At 42.6% G+C, this 13,493-nt stretch overlaps 1 pseudogene; it reads right to left on the bottom strand.

The window, feature by feature from the left end:
* Nucleotides 1–10,302, bottom strand: part of LOC139747958 (peptide methionine sulfoxide reductase MsrB-like) — a 58,694-nt pseudogene extending 48,392 nt beyond the window's left edge.
* Nucleotides 10,303–13,493: the final 3,191 nt, after the last annotated feature.

Here is a 13,493-nt window from a genome sequence, read left to right as displayed (position 1 = left end):
CCTTGACGAAGTGTGACAGCCTCAAGAGTTGGGGAGTAATCGCCTTTGTGCTAAAATTAGTTAGAGCGTTTCCCTCCGTCTTCGGCGCCATTCACCCTTCCCCACGTAATACCTCTTCCATTACGTCATTCTCTAAACAGTGCTATTTCGCTCCTCTCCTTTGTTCTCGGGGGATGGGATTGTAACGAGGCATACCTCCACACTACCTGGTTCATGTCTGAATTTAAAGTGTTGCCTTACGTGTGGCTACGACACTGGACGGAGAGGACGAAGCGAGAAGCGTATATTGTCATCTCGCCACGCGTTCGGGCTCTTCCCGCCATGCAGAAAATAGTTGCCAAAATTCATTTTTAATACTTTATACACACTTCTACTCATCATCAACTTCTCAAACATTATTAATAACTTGTTAAAGCTATTTAATATATTAAAAAAAGACCGAAAGCCTCTTTTGTAGCTGGTAAAAGTGTACTTAAAGATACAAATTAAGGGAGAGCTGGCACTCCGTGACGTCACGATGAGTCAAGAGGGCGGCAACTGCAGATCTTCTCTCCTCTTGTGTAATACTTGTAACCTGGCCTCACGCTGGTCAGTCCGAGCCACCTCCCTGAGTTCTGTATTTACAAATACCCGGCACGTTTCTCTGAAGACCGAGCCAAGCATGGTAAAATATTTGTTCGTGCATGTATAAACGCCCCCTTCACGTAGGTAGGAGCATTCACAACTCCTTAAAAAGATACGTCGCTTACTGAGTACGATTTATATATTTAATACACAACATTGAGAGAATGTTTATAAATCACTTCTCATATTTCTTGTATTTCATGAGATCTGAATCTCTATGGCAATCGATATGGCTATGATATTAAGACAGTTAGTTCAATTTCGAACGTACTATGGAGGTCTGGGGATAATGTATGGGTTTAATGGCCATAAACTAGTATGTATAGGTGCAGTGTGTGTGGCTCTTGCGTGGCGGACCTTGCTCTCACGCCATTATCATCATCATCACGCCCACACAACCAGCGAGAACCTGGTAGCAACCAAGCGATCAAGGCCAAAACCTAACTTTCGCCTTATTTTTTTTTTAAATCAAATCCGTTTCCATCCACAAGACGGTTCGAAAACCAAAATGATTTAACTACCATTCCTCCCTAACACTCTGTAATAGCCACAAACGATCTATTAAGCTGTTCGTGGACCAGATAACACTCAAGTAGAAGAAATTACTACAAGATCAAGTCTGTAAACTTAAGATACAAAAATATAAAAACGAAGATATAATCAATCAGGGTATGATTCAAGATGGCGGCCACCTCTCGTATCTTTCGTTATAGCCCTGACCTACCTAACACCCCCCCCCCCAGCCCGCCATCCACAATAGGGTTGACAACTTGTCACCGCTCACCAAGGTCAAGCGAGAATCTACAACCTCTACTTCTTTTAATATCTAAAATTCTTCTAAATAGATTAATTAAGATGTGAGAAAAATCTTATACGATAAATATTCTAATTTTTGTTTTTAGTTACCCCTAATTATGGGGGAGGGGAGGGGGGGTAAGTATTGGGGTGGGGGTTGACGGAGGGGGGGTATGTGTTCGGGTGTGTGTGTGGCTGGTCATTATCTATAGCCTTAAAAGGTGTGGTTGCCCGCACTTTACACCCTCCCCCCCCAACATCAGTGACACACACACACACACACACACACACACACACACACACACACTCCCCCTTTCCCCCCATTCGATCAGGATCTCAAATCATTTTCAACATCTTCGTGTGTACAACATGCCACTATATACAACCCTCCCCCCCCCCAACCATGACCCTTTCCCCCCTATACAAGTCTTGACTGGGTTCATCAGGGAGAAAATCCTAGTTCTTAAACCCAGGGACACCAACGCGTTCAATTAAACCCCCCCTCTCCCCCCTGATCAACCCCCAGCATTCTTTCGAACTCAGTCATACGGTTGGTCACTTGACGCCACGCTACCGATTTCCGTTTTCTATACAAGCATTAATTCGAAACAACCCCATTAACTCTTAACAATACATCTATAACATAAAATAAACAAGTGCTCTAATTTACTACAGTCTAAGATGTATAATACAATAGCTACATCACATCAACAATACAATATCTGCCGATCTAACGTCTACATCATTTTCGTATAATACAACATGGCCGATACAATACAATACACTATCCTACAGAACTCTATAATAGACTATGCCGTCTATCCGAATATAATCTATAATACAATACCTTCAACATACATCACATCACTAATAAATTACCTTATAATAAAATGTCTTAATCATGTTAGGTTATATCGGCAACACCGCCACGTTGCCGGTCCTACAACGAAATGCTTACGTCATACGTAATTTACGAGAGAGGGGGTTACAGAACTATTATAATAACAGTTGTAATACAGACGTAATCAACAATTCACATGGACTTGACCTCCCTGACCCCAAGGCATTGTTTAATCTCTCTCTCTCTCTCTCTCTCTCTCTCTCTCTCTCTCTCTCTCTCTCTCTCTCTCTCTCTCTCTCTCTCTCTCCATCATAAATTACATTCACATTTGAGGGTACAACTCCCCTCTCTATCACAATGAATAATTATACACAACAATGATTACAAGTGTATGTCTAAAAAAAATAAATATATACATATATAAACTTTGATATATATCTACAATGTATATATATCAAAATCATATACACTAAGTCCAATGCAGAATATTTCTCCTTTAGATTTCCCAACTAAATCATTATAGTTTCTCGTGTTATTTCTTGCTATTTTCCATCAATAATTAAGTTACGAGAGGAAATAAAAAATACATTTATTCCCACTGTATTTACGTTATTAAAAAATTTAATATCTACCGATGTTAGCTTTCCAAAATGCACGATATTTCTGATTAATCTAAGATTCCTTAAAACTGTGCTTAATTTAACTACAAAACAACCAATTTATAAATTATTAAAGTATAAAATATTATTAATATTCTATCCTAACATAATTAAAAATTATTTACTTTTTTTTGTTAGATTCGAATTATCATCTCGAGAGGCAGTGTTGCCAAGTAACAAAAATGTTGGTTACCCTGGGAGATGAGCATGTCCCCAAACGCATCGCGTAATCTCACTTAAGAGCGACTTTTCCGTCCCATGGAATATAGCTTCAGTCCTTACCGACGATATTTATCAAGTTAGGAGTAAATGGTAAGTTTCACAACGTTTATGGCAACACTCGCACGGTACGATAACTGCAAAATTTATCATAATTTGAATTTCATAACCGAAAGTAAAATAATTTACCTGAGCTAATCAAACGAATATTATAAAACATTTATACAAGACATTAATTTGCAGGTTAAGAATGACATTTAATTAAAGGAGTTTATATTAACTACGACACAAATTATTGGGTTAAATGTTGAAAAAAATTCTATAACAATTTGCTTTATAAAGTCATTGAAATTTATGATCACAATTTTTTTTCTTTAAATATCACATTGAATATGTAAAAAAAAAAATATAATTTCAATATCAAATATCAAACATAATATTAAATAAAAAATTTGAGTATTATTTTGTATTATTTTGTATTGAGTATTATTTTGTTTTGGTCTGTGACGAATTAAAAGAAAATATTCTCATATTATTTTCTCTGTATTAATGACCTGCGTCATTAATACAGGTCAATATATCATGACCAGAGTAGACTCCATAGGTAGATAATCTACCATTGACCTACTTCGGGGATGGAATATATATATATATATATATATATATATATATATATATATATATATATATATATATATATATATATATATATATTGATAGATTTTTATTTAATGACGAGTGTAACATCCGGGGGCCATGTTGATGGACAATTGCGTCAGGTTAGCCCTGGTTTGACGCAATTCCCTTGCGTCACGCACGCATACCTACCCCCCCCCCAACCCCGGGTCACAACCACCCCACATAATATGGTGATACATAACAACCACTGTGTACTTATGACTCTACAATTGACTACGTATGTAGGGCAAAACACGTGGTCTTCTTACTACACCAATCCCTCCTCCCCCTCCTCAACCATAACGGACCACGGGGTATAAACCCCCTCCCTCCTCAACCATAACGGACCATGGGGTATAAACCCCCTCCCCTCAACAACCATAACGGACCACGGGGTATAAAACCCCTCCCTCCTCAACCATAACGGACCACGGGGTATAAACCCCCTCCCTCCTCAACCATAACGGACCATGGGGTATAAACCCCCTCCCCTCAACAACCATAACGGACCACGGGGTATAAACCCCCTCCCTCCTCAACCATAACGGACCACGGGGTATAAACCCCCTCCCCTCAACAACCATAACGGACCACGGGGTATAAACCCCCTCCCCTCAACAACCATGACGGACCACGTGGTATAAACCCCCTCCCTCCTCAACAACCATAACGGACCACGGGGTATAAACCCCCTCCCCCTCCTCAACCATAACGGACCACGGGGTATAAACCCCCTCCCTCCTCAACCATAACGGACCACGGGGTATAAACCCCCTCCCCCTCCTCAACCATAACGGACCACGGGGTATAAACCCCCTCCCTCCTCAACCATAACGGACCATGGGGTATAAACCCCCTCCCCTCAACAACCATAACGGACCACGGGGTATAAACCCCCTCCCCCTCCTCAACCATAACGGACCACGGGGTATAAACCCCCTCCCTCCTCAACCATAACGGACCACGGGGTATAAACCCCCTCCCCCTCCTCAACCATAACGGACCACGGGGTATAAACCCCCTCCCTCCTCAACCATAACGGACCATGGGGTATAAACCCCCTCCCCCTCCTCAACCATAACGGACCACGGGGTATAAACCCCCTCCCTCCTCAACCATAACGGACCATGGGGTTTATAACCCCCCCCTGCCCTCCCCCCCTACCAGCATCAGGTACACCAATTCGAACCACCCTCATCCATGACTCACCACTCGAGAAGACCACCCTCCCCTCCTCACCCCAACTTACCTCCCCCTCCTTCAACTCTCTCCCCCCGCTCAGCGTGTACCCCCCCCCCCCCCGCCTCCCCTGTGAACCACCTGGTCATAGCACCGCCGGGAAGTAACCACCCCACCCCACGTGTACCCTGTGGTACGCCTCGTGCCTAAGCTTGACCGTTGAACAATCTCCCCTCGTTAACTGCTCGTTCAGTGCTCGACCTGCCTATAGCCACCTTCTCCCCACAACGCCCACACCTATTCCATCTCAACACCCCTATTCTTACATTCTCCTCTCCCCCACACCGTCCGAGGGGTAATCCTCTCTCCCCACAATGTCCCACGGGGGAATTATTCTCCCCACACCGTCCCATTGGGTAATTCGTCTCTCCCCACAACGTCCCACGGGGCAATTACTCTCCCCACACCGTCCCATTGGGTAATTCTTCTCTCCCCACACCGTCCCATTGGGTAATTCTTCTCTCCCCACAACGTCCCATGGGGTGATTCTTCTCTCCCCACCCCCACACTATCCCACGGGGCAATCCTCCTCTCCCCACCCAGAACCACGGGGTGAGTCTCCTCTCCCCACACTGTCTCACGGGGTGATTCTTCTCTCCCCACCCCATCCTATTCTCCCTCTCCCCCTCCTTGGCCCACTCCTTCCACAATCGATCCCTCTTCCCCCCACTCCCCTCTCCTCCTCTCCCCCTTACAGCCCCGTGTGGGGAGCCACGTGGGGAGGGGAGGGGGAGGGGAGGAAGCAATGTGAATGGGCCAGCCTAGTGTTAACTAGCACTAAGCTAACCATGGATGACCCAGTATGACCCCAGGGTGACCCCAGTATGACCCCAGTGTGACCCCAGGGTGACCCCAGTATGACCCCAGTGTGACCCCAGTATGACCCCAGTGTGACCCCAGTATGACCCCAGGGTGACCCCAGGGTGACCCCAGTATGACCCCAGTATGACCCCAGGGACCCCAGTATGACCCCAGGGTGACCCCAGGGTGACCCCAGTATGACCCCAGTATGACCCCAGGGTGACCCCAGTATGACCCCAGGGTGACCCCAGGGTGACCCCAGTATGACCCCAGTATGACCCCAGGGTGACCCCAGTATGACCCCAGGGTGACCCCAGGGTGACCCCAGTATGACCCCAGTATGACCCCAGTATGACCCCAGGGTGACCCCAGGGTGACCCCAGTATGACCCCAGTATGACCCCAGGGTGACCCCAGTATGACCCCAGTATGACCCCAGGGTGACCCCAGTATGACCCCAGGGTGACCCCAGTATGACCCCAGGGTGACCCCAGTATGACCCCAGTATGACCCCAGGGTGACCCCAGTATGACCCCAGGGTGACCCCAGTATGTGGGTAGCCTCCTGGTACTAGGGGCCCCCCGCCCCCCCACATTAAAGACGTAAGCCACCACAGCGCCACACGTGCTGGGGGAAACAACAAAACTAACTTTAAGTGCTTTATGAAGGGAAACGCTAAATATAAACCCCATGAAAAAAAAGGAAAAGATGCGCTATTTTAAGTGGCTGTCAAAAGAGAAACCATTAAAGTTATTTTTTTTTTTTACACAATTTCTTTTTTTTTTTTTTAAAGTTAATCATTGTCATCCTTAATCCAGATCACAAATCGCATTATTAATTAACTGAATATTAATCAACGTCAATTTCTTTTATTTGCATTTTATAATCAAAATGTGATTCATTTACGCGTTTGTTTACCAATGTTTATTGGTTGATCGTGTCAAGCCACCGTAGTAAAGTTGACCTAACCGCCTATATATACAGAAACATGGCTTGTACCTGTTCTACGAAACTTACAATATAAACTATCGTCTCACAACCTTTCTAACTACCGCTGCCAGCCAATCACTGAACCCCATTCACGTACACCCCAAAGGTTAATCACTTGTTGTTTTGTTTTTTGTTTTTACGGCTAAACCAGACGTGAAAGTGACCTTTGGAGACCGTGGGAGCAAAAACAAAGACATAGGTCGAGAGAGAGAGAGAGAGAGAGAGAGAGAGAGGACGCTAATAAACTTAGTGAAATATCAATTCGTTGAACGATAGATGAATGTATATGGGTAAATAAAATGTATATATAAATTATATATATAAATTACCGTGAGTACCAAAATCCGGGCGAGGGTACAAGGGGAATTCCTTCACGAAGTTAATGACCCAAACTTATTTACAATTATTCCACGTAAGTACACGAAAGTTAAACCAAATAACGTGACAAGGCCAAAATAGATGAATAAACCTCGCCAACTTTAATGCTAACGCTATATAATATATATCCTAAACATATATATATATATATATATATATATATATATATATATATATATATATATATATATATATATATATATATATATTCCTATGAGTCCACGGGGAAAAATGAAACACGAAAAGTTCCCAAGTGCACTCTCGTGTAATAATCACATCATCAGGGGAGACACAGGAGAGAAATATAACAGTCAGTTGATATACATCGAAGAGACGAAGCTAGGACGCCATTTGGATAGAGTTGTGCGCAGGAGGATGGATGTGCTGGAAATGAGATGTTTGAGGACAATGTGTGGTGTGAGGTGGTTTGATCGAGTGAGTAACGTAAGGGTAAGAGAGATGTGTGGAAATAAAAAGAGCGTGGTTGAGAGAGCAGAAGAGGGTGTTTTGAAGTGGTTTGGGCACATGGAGAGAATGAGTGAGGAAAGATTGACCAAGAGGATATATGTGTCGGAGGTGGAGGGAACAAGGAGAAGAGGGAGACCAAATTGGAGGTGGAAAGATGGAGTGAAAAAGATTTTGTGTGATCGGGGCCTGAACATGCAGGAGGGTGAAAGGAGGGCAAGGAATAGAGTGAATTGGATCGATGTGGTATACCGGGGTTGACGTGCTGTCAGTGGATTGAATCAGGGCATGTGAAGCGTCTGGGGTAAACCATGGAAAGCTGTGTAGGTATGTATATTTGCGTGTGTGGACGTATGTATATACATGTGTATGGGGGTGGGTTGGGCCATTTCTTTCGTCTGTTTCCTTGCGCTACCTCGCAAACGCGGGAGACAGCGACAAAGTATAATATAAAATATATATATATATATATATATATATATATATATATATATATATATATATATATATATATATATAAGACAACCTGGCAGCCACATCAGGACTAGGTATTTAGGGTGGCGACCAAAAGGGGCTTAAATGGAAGCCTAAAAAGAAAAAAAATGGTGGATTTAGGACGATAAACCACCCTCTGTGATGAACTGGGAGGTTTATATAGGGGGTTTATATGAGCCTATGAGGTAAAGGGGGTGTGGTTTAATAACCCATTCCCCCCCACCCCCTTACGAGGTTCAAGGGGGGGGGGGGAAGGAGGTGGGTGAAAGGAACTGCCCACAAGTTGTTATTGTGAGGTCGTGGGGGGGGTGGTGTTGTGGAGGGGGTGGTGGAGGAGGAGGAGGAGGTGGCTGGGTCACGTGACTCGTAGAAGGTTTGGCTGGGCGGCGTCATCGCCCAGTACGATCGATGGCTGCCAGGCTGGCTGCCAGGCTGGCTGTCTACCAGGCTGCCTACCAGGATACCAACCAGACTGGCTACCAGGCTACCAACTAGACTGTCTACCAGGCTACCAACCCGACTGTCTACCAGGCTACCAACCAGGCTGTCTACCAGGCTACCAACCAGACTGTCTACCAGGCTACCAACCAGGCTGTCTACCAGGCTACCAACTAGACTGTCTACCAGGCTACCAACCAGGCTGTCTACCAGGCTACCTACCAGACTGGCTACCAGGCTAGCTGTCTACAAGGCTGGCTGTCTACCAGGCTACGTACCAGGCTGTCTACCAGGCTACCAACCAGGCTGTCTACCAGGCTACCAACCAGGCTGTCTACCAGGCTACCTACCAGGCTGTCTACCAGGCTACCAACCAGGCTGTCTACCAGGCTACCTACCAGGCTGTCTACCAGGCTACCAACCAGGCTGTCTACCAGGCTACCAACCAGACTGTCTACCAGGCTACCAACCAGGCTGTCTACCAGGCTACCTACCAGGCTGGCTACCAGGCTACCTACCAGACTGGCTACCAGTGGCCCTAAAACCAGTCTAATATAAACCCCGCCACAGTCACCACTATGTCTGACCAGTCAGCTTCGGTTAAACCGGTCTGGGTTTATCGCATTATATCGTGGTTTAACCAGTCCTTATAGCGTGTGTGTGTGTGTGTGTGTGTGTGTGTGTGTGGGGAATATATAATTCCCCACATATGTACTTCGTCTCGTCTATGCAAATGAAGACCCCTTAATAAATAGCTAGAAACACCCTCACGCTCTGGATATACATATAAATTAAACCCTGAATTAAATTAATAACGCGTTAATCATGCAATACAACTGTTAATGACAGAACCCCCCCCCCCCCCTTCGCCGTCTACAGCTGTTTTATCTGAAAGTGAGAAAGTTAGGGACGAATAACTACGCCATGATGGCCACTTACCTTGTGGGGAAGGCAGAACAACAGCTGTCACACAGATGTTTACTCGGATATTGTAGGAAAACAACGTCTCAGTGGAAAGTTTAAATGCCAATATAGCTCCTTCGCCTCTGCCGCTCCTTTAAAAAAAAAAAAAAGGAAAAATATCTTCCTGTACAGAACTCCTTCTTCGTTAGAGTCGTTGAGGTGATTGTCTATCCCTCAGGCGAGTGAATAAAGTCGTCAAAAGCACAAATTGGTCGAGCGTGGGGCGTTCTGTGAGCGAGGAAGGAGCGACGCGTCCGTCCTATAGCGGCGCCTCCCAGCAACTGAGTGAGGGCCAGACCCGACATGTTGACTGCTTAGCAGACGACAGCATCACAGTTGCCAGCTACCCCATATATAATTAGAAAATATAATCAACATACGTCACAAAACTAGAACTAATTAAATAAGTACATTAGAAAATATACCTAGTATATATAGAATAGACTTTTTAAAAATTATATGACGCATAACATGACGATAAATATAAATAATAAATAGTGAGGGGGTAACGTTCTGGTTGCGTTCAATTATTATCATTCAAACTTTCACTGAATCCGTGTCATCCTGAGTAGCTATAATAAATATATATAAGGAAACATGTTCACATTAACACACTCGCATATATACACATCTACAGTCCAATCCAAGCAAGCAAGCAAGCACTCATGGCGCTCACTCAGAAACCAGTTAGGAAATTTGAAAGCAAATTTTTTTTCTTGCGACATGAAAGTCATGTCTTCACCCAATGGTAAGATTTATATCTCTTATTATCTGTGAGCGGAGCCTTGAAGATCCTTCAACATTATCTCCCTCTTGTCGTCTATATGATAACAAGTCTTCAAAGCAAGCATTAACCACAATGTGTATATCTGTCATATAAATATGTAGTTGTGTTTTATGTGACCTTCACCGTGGCTTGCAAGACACATGGGGAATTATGACAAATTTGAGATACAATTTGAGTAAAGATCATGGAGGGAAGGAGTTAGAGATAGGCTGAATAAAGAGATAAAGGAGAGGTTGGTGGAGGGGGTTATCATACACCTAAATTTTAAGTATTTAAAGGAACATTCCTTTCCTAGATTGGCACGTCCATTTTAAAACAGGATGGATAAAAGAATTTAGGCTTCATGACACTTTACCCTCAAACGATAAAATCAATCCTAAGATATAAACGTCACCGGCTCAATATTTATCTCATTAATCTGATGTCATTAATATTCATGAATTGTGATGCCGATGGAACAGACGTAAACATACCCAGACAACTTTCATATTTCCATGTTAGATAACCACACATAATTTCCCTTTAGTTTAAGGTTTCCCCGGGACTATATCATACCTCTTTTCTATAAGTTAATTAATGATTAATTATTATTATCATTATCATTATTATCATAGTTTTTTCACAGTGTTCACCTCCATAATCTTTCTTATAATATGATATTTGTACACCTGGCAACCATGATATTTTACCATTTAATTTTCTTGGTTGGTTTAACTTCATTTATTCGTATATCTCTCTTCATTAGCTGTTTCTCATACTATGTATAAGTGATGATAATTCTACGTATAACGAATTTATCACGATTTCACACTGTAATGAATAATGATCCAGTGCGTCATGGTTTAGTCATCCCTAACAGATTTATAACGTATCATTATTTATCTGAGATATGTAAGTACGACCAGTTGACCCCCCGTAAGTACGATGACTTACGCCTGTAAGTACGACGAACTGACCCCCGTAAGCACGATGACTTAAGCTTGTAAGTACGACGAACTGACCCCCGTAAGTACGATGACTTAAGCCTGTAAGTACGACTAGTTGACCCCTGTGAGTACGATGACTTAAGCTTGTAAGTACGACGATTTGACCCCCGTAAGTACGATGACTTAAGCCTGTAAGTACGACGAGTTGATCCCCGTAAGTACGATGACTTACGCCTGTAATTACGACGAGTTGATCCCGGTAAGTACGATGACTTAAGCCTGAAGAACAATGACCTCCCAAACGCAATGACCAGTTATCGTACTCTACGGGGCAAACTTCTTACATTCATGAGATAAGTCGTCGTACGCCGAGAAATAAGATGTCGTACCCACCAGCCTCGTCCAGACGCCGGTAATACACATTCCGGAGCATCCCAGGGAGAAAGTTGACCTCGGTGACCTTTTCTTTGACCAATTCCACGGAACTTTTCACTCTCACTGGCTCGCCTAGCCTCTTACATTTCGTCTAACCCTCTTCATTAGTTCCCTAAGCTAACCTACCCTATCGTAAAAGGTGGTGATGGGTGGAATTTCTTTTCGAGTTCTTTTCATCAATTCTGAAAGCTACCTTTTCCCCCCGAGTCCCACATTCGCGTCAGGATCACAGGAATGATCGGAATGAAACAGCTTTGTGATAGGAATGGAAGGAACATCAGGGGTTATAGGAATGGAACATCAGGGGGTTATAGGAATGGAACATTAGGGGTTATAGGAATGGAACATCAGGGGGTTATAGGAATGGAACATTAGGGGTTATAGGAATGGAACATCAGCTGTTGTAGGAATGGAACATCATGGATGGAAGGAATGGAACATAAGGAGTTATAGGAATGGAACATTGAGGAATATAGGAATGGAACATCAGCTGTTGTAGGAATGGAACATCATGGATGAAAGGAATGGAACATAAGGAGTTATAGGAATGGAACATCAAGGGTTATAGGAATGGAACAGCTTTGTTATAGGAATGGAACATTAGGGGTTATAAGAATGGCGTACCATTATCATAAGAATGGTGATATATATATTTTCCTCTGTATATTTTCACTCAGTGATTAAGTTCATCAATATCAAATACGAGTTCCTTATATCAAAAGTTAATTTTCATTATAATCGTAAAAAAAAATCATATAGGTGACCCAGAACCCACCTATAAAAATAAATGCAATTAACTCGCTATTATTGGACGTGATTTATAGATACGACCTTTACTAAAGATGATATAATAATAACAATGATAATAATATCCCTGGAAATAAGATATATAAGAAAGATTCTGAGAGATATATGTATATATAAAATGCAACAGCAATTAACTGGTGAAGAAAAAGACACAAATAAAACGTTTATTAGAAGTAATTAAATTATGTGTTCTGTTGCTTTTGTGATGATGAGGATATAAATGAGACAAATTAGACGCGACTGAAAGATTTTAAAGGAAATTGAGGAAGAAATGAGGAATATGGAGAGAGGAGAGGAATTATATAGGAAATTGAGGAAGAAATGAGGAATATGGAGAGAGGAGAGGAATTATAAAGGAAATATGGGGAAGAAATGAGGAATATGGACAGAGGAGAGGAATACACTTGGTTAATCCCATGACACAACAGGAGAAAACCATACAAATGAGAAATACTCAAAACAGGATACTAGAAATAAGTTAACAGATGTACAAGAGAGAAACAGATACAATGAGATTAAAAAGACGAATGGGAATGATTTGATAATCAAGAGAATTAAGTTACACATTGAAAAACAGGCTCGAATGAGACACATACGATTGTTAATATATATATATATATATATATATATATATATATATATATATATATATATATATATATATATATATATATATATATATATATATAAGCACAGATGAGACACAGAGAGAAATAGAATTGAGGAAACAGATAACAATGAGAAACAGAGGGTTGGCCAGGCTGTATCACTGATATTATAGTCTCGTTAACGAACCTCTCGCTGCTAAGGAGTCTACCGTTCCCTTCTACTGGAAGTGGCGCAGCCTTGAGTTATAGAAGCCTCTCTCTATAAATATGTATTTTGAGAGGAAATCTAACTAACTTACCCTCAAATCCAGTGCAGTCGTCACCTTCATGAAAAGTAGCCATTTAA

The sequence above is a fragment of the Panulirus ornatus genome, chromosome 71, assembly GCF_036320965.1.
Source record: "Panulirus ornatus isolate Po-2019 chromosome 71, ASM3632096v1, whole genome shotgun sequence".
Lineage (NCBI taxonomy): Eukaryota > Metazoa > Arthropoda > Malacostraca > Decapoda > Palinuridae > Panulirus > Panulirus ornatus.
This window is presented reverse-complemented; position numbering and strand designations above follow the sequence as displayed.